The sequence below is a fragment of the Equus asinus genome, chromosome 15, assembly GCF_041296235.1.
Source record: "Equus asinus isolate D_3611 breed Donkey chromosome 15, EquAss-T2T_v2, whole genome shotgun sequence".
In the NCBI taxonomy this organism is placed as follows: Eukaryota; Metazoa; Chordata; class Mammalia; order Perissodactyla; family Equidae; genus Equus; species Equus asinus.
The window spans coordinates 28,250,880-28,264,049 of NC_091804.1; the positions used below are offsets into that span (position 1 = coordinate 28,250,880).

Consider the following 13,170-nt stretch of genomic DNA (forward strand, 5'->3'; position numbering starts at 1 on the left):
CGTATCTGCAGTTCCATTTCACTGCTCAGTAGTACTCCACTGTAAGGATACAACACTATTTTTCCTTTCACCAGCTGATGAATATTTGGCTTGCTTACAGTTTTGGGCTGTTATGAATAATGCTGCTATGAACATTCATGCACAAGTTTTCGTGTGGATATATACTTTGTTCTCTACCAAAAACAACATATTCCTCTGGGGTGCTTCCTGCTATTCCATGCAAAAGCAAGTACTCTCTTGCTATCGATTAGACTTACTACAGAAGCCTGTCTCGTATGAAACACACACACACACACAATGATTTGTGAAACACAGATTAGAAAATCATTAAGAAGTCATAAAATGTAACTAGTGAAGATTTTTTCGTGCAGCTTTCCCTTACTATTTGTCAAGCATTAGGCAAAGCATAGCATGAGCATTTTGTCACTTCTCTTTCATAACAGCCTTGGGAGGAGATAGTGTTGTTTTCCCATTTCCCATATGGAAAGTTGGGCTCAGGAGCGGAAGGGAATGACCCAAGGTACATCCAGCATCAGGGTCCACCAGGGTCAAAGCTCATCCCAGGGCCAGGGCTTGAGGACTGGTTCTACCACTAACTTGCTGTAGGCTCTCAGTGGGCTTCAGTTTTGTTTTGTTTTTGTTTTCGTTTTTTTGAGAAAGATTAGCCCTGAGCTAACATCTGCCACCAATCCTCCTCTTTCTGCTGAGGAAGACTGGCCCTGAGCTAACATCTGTGCCCATCTTCCTCTACTTTATATGTGGGATGCCTGCCACAGCATGGCTTGATGAGCGCTGTGTAGGTCCACACCCAGGATCCGAACCGGTGAAGCCCAGGCTGCCAAAGCAGAGGGTGTAAACTTAACCCCTGCACCCCCGGGCCAGCCCCTGGGCCTCAGTCTGATGATTCACGCAGCATCAGAGATTTCTGAGACTCTTCTGGAAAGTCCTGACTTCAAATATTCTGCTCCCACAAATAACTGAAATGTCCAGGAAATGCCAACATTTCACCTAACCACAGCAGAAAGGCAGGACAATAAACCCGGCATGCAGAGCTAGGTGGGAAGTTTTCTCATCTAACTGCTGGCCCCACACCACTCTTCAGTCAGTCTGGGTTTAGGGAAACACCGTGAGGCGCTTGACCAAAATAGTTAGAGCCTGACCCTTGAGAAGCCAAAGAAACAAAGACAACAAAAGCAGACATTAAATGGCTCTGCAGAAAGCAGAGGGGGAGACTGGTTTTTGCTCCAGAGAGGATGGGGGTGAGGGGAGAGGGAAGGGGGGCCTCAAAATGCAGGAGAGAGGAGACCAGAGCCAGCAGCAGGTGACAGAAGGCTGAGTACTGTTGGGCCATGACAAATCCTCCTGCAGCTGGGGCACCAGAGATTGCCCATGGATACAGAACGTGGAATTGAAGCCCTCTGCGCTTCTGTCAAGTATGCCCCTCCTCTCACCATCCTGTGGTAAATGGCTTACCTCACTTGTGTTAGCAAGGTTTGGTGAGGGATGGGGAGACTCTGGGAGAGGTAAAGGGGAAAGAGATTGAAACACCAAGACCATACAGAAACAGGGCATGCTCGTGGGCAAGCAGGCTCCAGGGCCCAAGATGATGGAGAGTGAGAATGTCTAGCAATCTGCAGGCATCTTGCGAAGGGCCTGGGACTTACTCAGAGGACAGAATGGAATTTCAGCTGGTCTTGCTAAGACCCAAGGAAGGAAGATCCAGCTGACACAGGACACCTGGGTGAGTCTGTAATGCCTGAGAACACAGGCGCTGAAGGAACACCTGAAGACACACCTTCAGAGGCAGGGCAGTTGGTGGGGGGTCAGGAACATGGGCTTCGGAGTCAGACTGTCTGGGTTTAAAATACTATCCCCTACTAGAGATAAAGAGGAACATTTTATAATGATAAAAAGGTCAATCTGGGGCCAGCCCCATGGCTGAGTGGTTGAGTTCAGACACTCCACTTCAGCAGCCCAGTTTCGCCGGTTTGAGTCCTGGGCACAGACATGACACTGCTCACCCGGCCATGCTGGGGCAGCGTCCCACATGCCACAACTGGAAGGACCCACAACTAAAAAATACACAACTATGTACTGGGGGGCTTTGGGGAGAAAAAGGAAAAAATATAGAATCTAAAAAAAAGGGTCAATCTATCAGGAAGGTATAAAAATTTTAAACATATATGTACCTGACAACAGCACACCAAAATATATGAAGTAAAAACTGAAGAAATGAAAGGAGAAGTAGACAATTCCACAATAATAGTTGGACACTCAATACGCCACTTTCAATAACGGAGAGCTTAACTAGGCAGAAGATCAAGAAGGAAACAGAAGACTTGAACAACACTATAAACCAGCTCGACCCAACAGACATCTATAGAATGCGCCACCCAGCAATCCCAACACACAGGCTTCTCAAGTGCACGTGGAACATTCACCAGGCTAGACCACGCATAAGACAAACCCCAAGAGATTTAAAAGGAATGAAATAATACAAAGTATGTTCTCTGAGCATAATGGAATGAAATTAGAAAACAATAACAGAAAGAAATTTGGGAAACTCACAAATACGTGGAAATTAAACAACAAAGTCCTAAATAACCAATGACGGATGCAAAGAAGAAACCACAAAGGAAACGAGAAAATACCAAACCATATGGGATATAGCTACCGCAGTGCTTGAAGGGAAATTCATAACTGTAGATGCTTATTGTTTAAAAAAGGAGAAAGATTTCAAATCAAAAACCTAAGCTTCCATCTTAAGACACTGGAAGAGACAAAAAGAGGAGCAAACTAACCCTAAATCAAGAAGGAGGAAAAAAATAACAAAGGTTAGAGCAGAAATTAATGAAATAGAAAATAAAAAAACAATAGAGAAAATTAACAAAACCAAAAGTTGGTTCTCTGAAAAGATAAAAAAAAAAATTGACAAACCTTTAGCTAGATGGACCAAGACTAAAACGGAGAAGACCCAAAATTACTAGAATCAGAAACAGAAGAAGGGACATTAGTACTGACTTCACAGAAACAAAGTCCTACCACCTCCAGTGACCAGTGTGTAATCACAGGCAGCTTACTTAACCTCTCTGTGCCTCCATTTCCTCTACTGTTCAAAAAGATCTCCTTTTTCTCAAAGGGTTAGGAAGAATAAACAAAAGGATTTATTCAAGTACCTCGTCAAGCTCAATTAATCATTGCTGCTCCCTCATTTGCTTAACTTCACTCTTCTCTCCCTCCACATCCAATCCTTCAGCCCATCTATTTTGTTGGCTCTACCTTCAAAATATACTCCAGAACCAACTGCTTCTTGCCTCATCCATCTGGCCCCTAGTTAGCTCGTGTTACCATCCTCTCCCCCTGGGGTAGGGCCGCAGCCTCCTGATTGCCGCTGCTCCTGCCTCCTTCCGTAGTCTCTCCTCTACACAACCACAGCCGTGCTTTTAAAACCGAACTATGCTTGTCTCCATTCTCCTGCCCTCAACTCTCCAATGACTTCCCACAACGTGTGGAATAAAATACACACCCTTTTCCACGGCCTACCAGGCCCTGCACAATCTGTCCCCATGTCCCACTCTCCCCTTTGCCTGCGGGGCTCCAGCCAACCTGTTCTTGCTATTCTTCAAACTCGCAGACCTCATTTCTGTCCCAGGGTCTTTGCTCTTGGTATTTCCTCTGCCCGAAACACCCCCCTCTAAAGATCCATGCATGGCTGGAGTTTCCAATTCATTAAAGATTCTACTCAGTGGCCCTCCTCCGACCAACTTACCTACAGTGGCTCAACCTCTCACTCTCTATGCCGCTACTCTGCTTTATTTTTCTTCCTAGAATTAATCACTACCTGACATTATCTGCTTATGGCCTGTCTCTCTTTTCACTAGATTATAATCTCCATGAAGTGGGGCCTTTTTTTATTTTTTTTTAAGATTGGCACCTAAGCTAACAACTGTTGCCAATCTTGTTTTTTTCTGCTTTTTCTCCCCAAATCCCGCCAGTACATAGTTGTATATTTTAGCTGTGGGTCCTTCTAGTTGTGGCATGTGGGACGTCGCCTCAGCATAGCCTGATGAGCGGTGCCATGTCTGCGCCCAGGATCCGAACCAGCGAAACCCTGAGCCACTGAAGTGGAGCATGTGAATTTAACCACTCGGCCATGGGGCGGGCCCCAGGGTGGAGGCTTTGCTTTATATACTGCTTTTAACTCCAGTGCTCGATAGGGCCTGCTGCATAGAATGTGCTCAATAAATACCTGTAGAAACAGAAGAGAGAGTTCAGTAATAGGACTTACAGACAAATGGAACTTTGTATTTGGTGTAGCATACAGGTGGCATCTCAAACCAGAGGGAGAAAGGTAGACTAGTCAACACAGGGTGTTGTGACCACTGGGAAGCCATGTGGAAAAGAAATTAAGTTGAAGACAACAGATTTATCACAGGTATGTAATTCATCTCCCTCTTCAAACTCCATATTCAAAATGCATAAACCTACAAGAAAGAGGAGAATAGGACAGGGGACCATAACAAAATGTTTGAGGGTAGAAAGTAAATCAACAAGTACTATCAGACAGCAAAATCAAGCAGGCAAAAAGAAAAAGTGAAAAGTTAACCTGATTTACACCACAAAATCCTTAAAAGGCTCAAAAATTAGCGGTACTTTGGGCCAGCCCCAGTGGCCTAGTGGTTAAGTTTGGTGCACTCCGCTTTGGCAGCCTGGATTCAGTTCCCAGGCACAGACCTACACCACTTGTCGGTGGCCATGCTGTTGCGGCTGCTCATATACAAAAGGAAAAAGATTGGGGGCCAGCCCGGTGGCGCAGCAGTTAAGTTCACACGTTCCACTTCTCAGCGGCCCGGGGTTTGCCAGTTCGGATCCTAGGTGTGGACATGGCACCGCTTGGCAAAAGCCATGCTGTGGTAGGTGTCCCACATATAAAGTAGAGGAAGATGGGCATGGATGTGAGCTCAGGGCCAGTATTCCTCAGCAAAAAATGGAGGATCAGCAATAGTTAGCTCAGGGCTAATCTTCCTCAAAAAAGAAAAGAAAAGAAAAGAAAAAGATTGGCAACAGATGTTAGCTCAGAGGGAATCTTCCTCGGCAAAAATAATTTCTTCTGGGCCAGCCTGGTGGCGCAGCGGTCAGGTTCGCACGTTCTGCTTCTCGGCAGCCCGGGGTTCGCTGGTTCGGATCCCGGGTGTGGACACGGCACTGCTTGGCAAAAAGCCATGCTGTGGTAGGCGTCCCACATATAAAAGTAGAAGAAGATGGGCATGGATGTTAGCTCAGGGCCAGTCTTCCTCAGCAAAAAGAGGAGGCTTGGCAGTAGTTAGCTCAGGGCTAATCTTCCTCAAAAATAAAAAATAACAATAATAATAATTTCTTCCTTGCAAGAAATAAGTGGTATGTCTAGAAGGGGGCATGAAGGTGAGGTTGGATCAGGGGCTGCCATAGGAAGGAAGGCTGCTATATTGGGGGAAGAGGGTTTAAAAATCAGCTTAAAAAATAAAAAGAGTAGACTACTAGATCTCTTCCCTATGCTATCTCCCGCCCCCCATGGCTACAACTCAGACCCTGGCAGATCAGAAATTTATTTTTACGAGTGGACAGAAGAGGGTCCCTGGACAGGTGGACACTAGGCACAGGAGTCACAGAAGATACCAACCACAGAGGGATTACATGAAAGTTCATGTAGTAACTGTTGAAGATGTCCAGACCTGCAGCCCTCTTCCTCCACTCAACGCTGGGAACACTGCCAGTGAGGCAGACAGCTCATAACACTAAATGGTGAGGACTCCTTCCAGACTTTCATGTCCAACTCAACTCCCAGAACTCCCATCACAATGGGAAAAATAGACTCCTATCAGAGAATATCATCAAGAAATTCCAGGGGCCGGCCCTGTTGCTCAGTGGTTAAGTTCGTGCGCTCTGCTTCAGCAGCCCAGGGGTTCGGCGATTTGGATCCTGTGTGTGGACCTAGCACCACTCATCAGGCCACGCTGAGGCAGCGTCCCACATAGCAGAACTAGAAGGACCTACAACTAGAATATACAACTATGTGTACTGGGGAGCTTTCAGGAGAAGAAGAAAAGAAAAAGACTGGCAAGAGATTTTAGCTCAGGGCCAATCTTAAAAAAAAAAAAAAGAAAGAAAAGAAAAGAAGTTCCCGTTAGCTAAGGATGAGAAGAGATTCTAGAAATTTCTAGAGAAGAAAAAGTAGGTCATATACAAAGTACCAGTATTCAGAGTGACTTGGGACTTCCCAGCTGCAATACTGAAAGCTATAAGACAACAGAGTAATGTCTTCAAAATCTGGTGGAACTTCTGGGTATAATATACCCAAAAGAATTGAAAACAGGGACTCGAATGGATATTTGCAGACTCATGTTCATAGCAGCATTATTCACAATAGCAAAAAGGTAGAAACAACCCAAGAGTCTATTGATGGGTGAATAGATAAACAAACTGTGGTATATACATGCGACGGAAATATTACTCAGCCTTAAAAAGGAAGGACATTCTGACACATGCTACGACATGGGTGAACCTCGAAGACATTATGTTAAGTGAAATAAGCCAGACTCAAAAGACAGATATTGTATGATTCCACTTATATGAGCTATCTATAGAGTAGTCAAATTTATAGATACAAAAAGTAAAATGGTGGTGGCCAAGGGCTGAGGAGAGAGGGGAACGGGGAGTTACTGTCTAAGGGGTACAGGGTTTCAGTCTGAGAAGATGAAGTTCTGGAGATGGATGGTGGTGATGGTTGTACAACAATGTGAATGTACTTAATACCACTGAACTATACACCTAAAAATGGTGAAAATGGTAAATTCTACATTATTTATATTTTTCCAAGATAAAAAAAGTATGAAGAAAAATTATTTCCAAAGTAAGCTTTTCTTATATGCTCACTAGAGTGCAAATCTGGAGAATTTATCCCACGACTGTGCTCGTGTGAAATGACACATGTATAGGGTAAGTCACTGCAGCCCTGTTTGTGACAGCAATACTGGAATCAAGCCAAGTACAATCCACAGGACAGCAGTCTGATAAACGCAGGACATCCCTACGAGGGAATAAGAGGTAACTGCTGAAAAGAACAAGGAGGCTCTTCACGCGTGAAGAGAGAAGGGTCTCTAAGATACACTGGTAAGTGAAAAAGGCAAAGTGAAGAACTCGACCTTTAGCCAGATCCAAAAAAATGTCTGGGGCCAACACAAGGCCACTTGACAGGAGGGGAACAGTGAGGAGGAAGTCACAGTGGAATAAGACAGGGGTCTTAACTGACTACAATGAAAATTTCTTAATTTTGTAAATTTTATAAAACACATGACCCCTCCCAGGGCCTTGGAAGAGCGAGGAGCAAGTAAGGGTGCTTACAGCGCCAGTGTCAAGAGCTTCCAGGAGGAGAATGTCTCCACTACAGAAATTCAAAGGCTTTCCCTCCCTGGCCAAAAATCTGTCTTTTCATCCCCTACAGTAGTAGTCTCAAGAGACCCTCTCCTTGGGAGTACGACAGGCAAGATAGCGTAAGGACTCACTGCCTTGGAAGAGGTGCCATCACACATCCATGAAGAATGGAAAGATGGTAAGAAATGGTATGCAATTCAGAAAAAAAGTTTATTGAGATTCTTACGTCACACTGTAAATCAAGATAAATTCCAGACGCAGTAAAGGGTTAAACGTTAAAAATTCAGCCATTAAGAAACAAAATCAGGGCCAGCATCGTGGCCGAATGGTTAAGTTCGCGCACTCTGCTTCGGTGGCCCAGGGTTTCACCGGTTTGAATCCTGTGCGGGGACACGGCACTGCTCATCAAGCCATGCTGAGGCGGCATCCCACACGCCACAACTAGAAGGACCCACAACTAAAAATACACAACTTTTTTCCGGGGGGCTTTGGGATAAAAAGGAAAAATAAAATCTTTAAAAAAAAAAAAAAAGAAAGTAACAAAATCAAATTGAAAGTTGCTAGGAGAGTAGATCTCAAAGGTTCTCATCACAAGAAAGAAAAAGGAAAGCTGTAACTACGTGTGGTGATGGATGTTAATGAGACTTACTGTGGTGATCATTTTGCAATACATACAAATATCAAGTCATGTCATACACATATACATATACAATGTTATATGGCGATTACATCCCAATAAAAATAAATTAATTTATTTTAAAAAAGGAAACTAAGTAGTGGTGGAACTTATTAAATGAAAGCTTTTTTGAAAAAAGAAAAAAGAAAGAAACAAAATTAAAAAGAAAACATAGGTGACTACTTTAATCACTGGTTAGCGTATTCTTTCTCAGCCTAAAAGCAATGAACAACATCACAAAGGCTGACATTTGACCAAGTGAAAAGTTTAAACATAAAAAAAGCAAACAAACAGCTCTGAAAAATGTAAGGCCAACAATAAACTTGGGGAAAAACAACCTGCAACAAAAAGGACAAATAAGGGCAGAGCATCCTCACTACAAAAAAGAACTTGCAGGTCAGAAAGAAACTCATGAAGACCTCAGAAGACGTGGAGATAGTTCACAGGTGACAAATGTATTTTGAAATTTTAAGATAGTCAATCTCACTAATAAAAAATACAGATTAAAAGAACCAAAGGCTATTCTTCAGCCATCAAAAGAGCAAAATTCAACACAAAATTGCTCACATTGATGAGGCTAAGGCCTGGGTGCGATAAACACCCAAACACTGTACGTGCTGACACAGAGAGCACTTCAGTAACATGCCTTAAAAATATTCATTCTTACACTTTGTCCCAGTAATTCCACTTCATAGAATCTATTTCAGGAAATTCTCAGAATTACAAAGATAATTATGTAGAAAACGTTAATTGCAGCCCTGTTGAAAACTGGGGAAAAAAATGTAAATAAGAGGGAGGAAAGAAACACCTCTCAGGATGTGTATATATATTTGCATGTGTTTATGTGCACGTGGAGAAAGGTGAGGAAGAAGAGACACCTGTTATCACAGCTAATGTGGGAAGGCAGGAATGAGGGGGAGGTTATTCACCTTTTCCTTATATGCTTCTGTACTGTTTCACTTGCCATAATTAACCTAGAGTATTTGCTTTTGTAATTAAAAAGCAGTCCAGGAGGTAAGAAAATTCCCACGTATAAAAAAGATGAAAATTTGCCAAATGGAGTCTCATCCCCATCTATCCTATCACCCAAACCCTCATAAAAAGAATAAAGACCAGCCAGCCCTGATGACAGAATGGTTAAGGTTCGGGGCCCTCAGCTTCAGCAGCCTGGGCCCAGTTCCCGGGTGTGAAACTACACCATTTGTCTGCCAGTAGCCATGCTGTGGTGGTGGCTCACATAGCAGAAGCAGAAGAACTCACAACTATGCACAACTATGTACTGGGGCTTTGGGGTTGGGGGAAAGGAAGAAAAAAGGAGAAGATTGGCAACAGATGTTACCTTAGGGCAAATCTTTCCCTGCAAAAAAATTTTAAAAAACAAAAATAACGAAATTTAAAAAAGAATAAAGAAAAATACAGTCATTAAGTCTCCGAGGCCCCACATTAGCCAACTCTGACCAGCTGATTTCTATAGCTGGGACTGGAGGTGCCACTACCCAGTGGCTTATGTAGGAGAGAAGACTACCAGAAAATCAACAGGGATTTTTTAAATCCCCAAATTAAAAGCATAACTCTCACTACTTAACCTATGTCTAGAAGCCGAGGGCATGAAGAGAAGAGACTCTGGCATTCCCTACCTGCAGGTTACTACCATCCCTGTTTCACTGATACCCCGCCAGAGGCAAAATGCTGTAACTCGGGCCCATCTGAAATATCCCTTTGATGCAAACTGTTTGCACAGGAAGAAAATCAGATAATCAAGCATAACTAGAACAAAGCTTAGCCTGGCTATTTAAGAAAGTCATGCAGACATATACCAACTTTTAGCTAATACTCCTCACCACTTAAACGAGCAAAGACAAAATAAAAAAGATAAATCCCAGTGTTGCCTAAGCTGTGGGCAAACAGGCATTTATATATATATGTTGCTTTCAAAAACATTTAAGCCAGGCCAGCCAGGCAGCAGTTAAGTTCACATGTTCCGCTTTGGCAGCCTGGAGTTGGCTGGTTCAGATCCCGGGTGCAGGCCTAGGCACCAGCTGGCAAGCCATGCTGTGGTAGGCGTCGCACACAAAACAGAGGAAGATGGGCATGGATGTTAGCTCAGGAACAGTCTTCCTCAGCTAAAAGAGAAGGACTGGCAGCCGATGTTAGCTCAGGGCTAATCTACCTCAAAACAAAACAAAACAAAACAAAACGTTAAGCCTTAGACAATAGAATGCCAAGAAGGAAGAGATCTTTAGGATTATCATGTCCAACTCTCTCATTTCCTAAAGAAAAAGAAACTGGGACTCAGATGAGTTCACTTGTCAAATGGCAAACAACTATTAGCGGCAGAGCTAAGACACCCTGATAATGCTATCTGCTCTCCTATAAGCACTTACATCATTCACAAAGTGCTTTCACAGCCATCATTTTCTTTGACCTTCACCAAAGCCGGATGTTTCCACAGATAAGAAAACTGAGGCTCAAAGAGTTTGGATGATTTGCCTACATCACCTGGGTAGTAGTTCCAAATCCCAAATCCCATACCCTTCCCACCGCCAAGCACTGCTACCCAAACCCTTCATGACAACCTAGGCGGCGGGTTCCCCAGCTTCAGTCACACTGCCTGACATGTGCTAGGCACTCAAACACTAGCTGAATGAGCGAATACCCAACAACTAGGGGAAGGCCGAGCAAATGGTGCTTGAGCAACAAGATACTACAAAGCTTTTAAGAAGAAAGATGCTGATAAGCTGAAATCCACATTAGATGAAAACGCAGAACCTCACATAAGACAGCCACAAATCTTCCACACTCCAGAGACAGGTCTCTATCCGTTTGGCCTGAACTTTACCCAGACCTGCCTCACCTGATCACCCTGCCTCCAATCTCTTCCCACCTCTCCTCAGCCACTGTCTCAGGAACCTGCAGACACTCCCTAGTGCTGACACTGGCAAATCCCAATTCTTCACCTTGGCCTTCAAGGCCCTACCAGCAGATTCCAGCTATTTCCTGCATTACTCACTGCCCTTGGCCTTTGCTGGACTCTTCCCCTCCACTCCACAGACTCTCATCGCTTTTATACTGCCAGATCTAGCCTTGGCTCATGTTGGTTCCCAGGGAACATGGTCCCCTACCTCACTTCCATGAACCCTAGGTAAAAATGGCAGTGACTAGCTTTTTTTCTTTTTAAATGAAAGCGGTTTATATGACATTCGTTTGAACCTACGTGATCACCAAGTTCACTAGAAACAGGCACAGTCAGCACGGAGCACACCAGCAGGAACCTCTAATTGGGGTTTTCCACAATGGAGGCGGGGAATCGCCTTAGCCGCCTATCCAGTCCATTTTCTGGCCTGAGGGGCCTTGAGTTCCTGGGACTCTTCCCAAAATGGCCCCCAAGGGGCAACCAGGTTGGGCTGGGCTCTGATGCCATGCCCATCTCTCCTTCCCCTCCTAGGCCCACCCCAGATCTGTCCCAGGAGTCAGGAACCCAGGTTTACCATCAGGCAAGTCCCTTCTTCTCTCAGGGACCCAGTTTTTTCATATGTGAAAAAGCGGGAGCGGGTGACAGAACTGGAGGAGAGAAAAATAATAACAAAAATAACTTCCCAGTTAGAAAAGGTTTTCCCATGAGAGTTCTCATCAAATATATCGAAAGCCCCTTCTAGCTGGGACACTGCAAACTAAAATAAATATACCCTGGCCAACCCCCAGGCAGGTGCACACAGACTTACCCCATTACAACACCCCGCTGTGCCGAGGTCCCAGAGCTGCTCAGGTCCCAGTCAGCTCCCAGTGAGGGGCATGTCGTTGTTTGCAAGTTTCCACCAGAATGAACAGTGCTGCGAAGGACAATCTTGTATAAGCATTTATCTTTGTTCTGTGATTCTTTCTCATGATAGATTCCTAGCAGTGGAGTCACTGGCTTAGAGGATGCACACGTTTTTAAATTCTGATACTTACTAATGGAGAAACTTTACATGGTAATTCTCAAACTACTTGTATCTAGGCTTTACCTGGGAAATTTGTTGACAATGCACAATCCTGACACCACCAGTCTCCCTCGACCCCTCTCCCAACCCTCCTCCTCCTGCTTTGTTACCCAGCTCCCAGGTGGCTCTGCGGCAGGCTAAGGGGAAGAAGCAGCGGCTCCCTTTCATTTGCCCCAGTGCACCTCATCTAGCACAAGACTTGGGAAGCACTGGCCTTGGGGCTGCTGCTGGCTGAATCTGTGGGGAGGTCTCTGGGCTCCAGGCCACATCCCTAGTGGCTTCCCCAAAATGGGTAGAGTCTGGGGCCTGCCTGGTCGCGCAGCAGTTAAGTGCGCACGTTCCACTTTGGTGGCCTGGGGTTCACCGGTTCGGATCCCGGGTGTGGACACGGCACTGCTTGGGAAGCCATGCTATGGCAGGCATCCCACATATAAAAAAAAATTAGAGGAAGATGGGCATGGATGTTAGCTCAGGGCCAGTCTTCCTCAGCAAAAAGAGGAGGATTGGCAGCAGATGTTAGCTCAGGGATAAGCTACCTCAAAAAAAAAAAAAAAGGGCAGAGTCTGGCTATCATGCACTTGAGCACAATGCCTGGTGCCTGGCACTGAGTGCTGGGGACAGTCACATCTCCAGGCTCACCTGGCTGCACCCATTTTCTCCCCCAGGCCCCCCTTTTGAAGGTGCCTGCCCCACACATGCTCTGTGAGCCTAGTGGCCAGGGCCCAGTGGTTTTACCTTTCTTATCTAAGACTCCCAAGCCTCCCTTTTTCTCTCAGAAGGCTGTGGACAGAGCACCACTTCCCCAAGAAATTGTTTGGGGCCTCCACTCTGGACCTCGGTTTCCCTATCTGTGAAACGAGAGCGTTGGGCAAGTGGCACTGACACTTGGGGTGTTGCTGTGAGGAATGCAGTGAGGCCAACTAGGTTCTAAGCGCGTTTGCAGGGAAGCCTGGCTTCGATGGGGAGTCCAGCTGCCTCTTAGCCATTTAATCAGGATTCTGATTGGCTTAGAGCCTGTTTGGAAAAAATTCGATTTTTGTTAACCAGAGTTCTCTACTGCTAAAGTACAATTAAGACCAAAAGCCATTTTAAGGTCGCTGATTT

At 44.9% G+C, this 13,170-nt stretch overlaps 1 long non-coding RNA gene across 4 annotated transcripts in view; it reads right to left on the reverse strand.

The window, feature by feature from the left end:
* LOC139040322 (uncharacterized) overlaps nt 1-13,170 on the reverse strand; it is a 53,076-nt gene that overhangs the window by 38,792 nt on the left and 1,114 nt on the right. For 3 of the 4 annotated variants that reach the window (XR_011494629.1, XR_011494627.1, XR_011494630.1), the window contains exons 2-3: nt 11,809-11,916; nt 11,575-11,647 (exon numbers count right to left, since the gene is read on the reverse strand). This is a non-coding gene — a long non-coding RNA (uncharacterized lncRNA). The remainder of the gene's footprint in view (nt 1-11,574; nt 11,648-11,808; nt 11,917-13,170) is intronic. The other variant, XR_011494628.1, reaches the window with a different exon arrangement.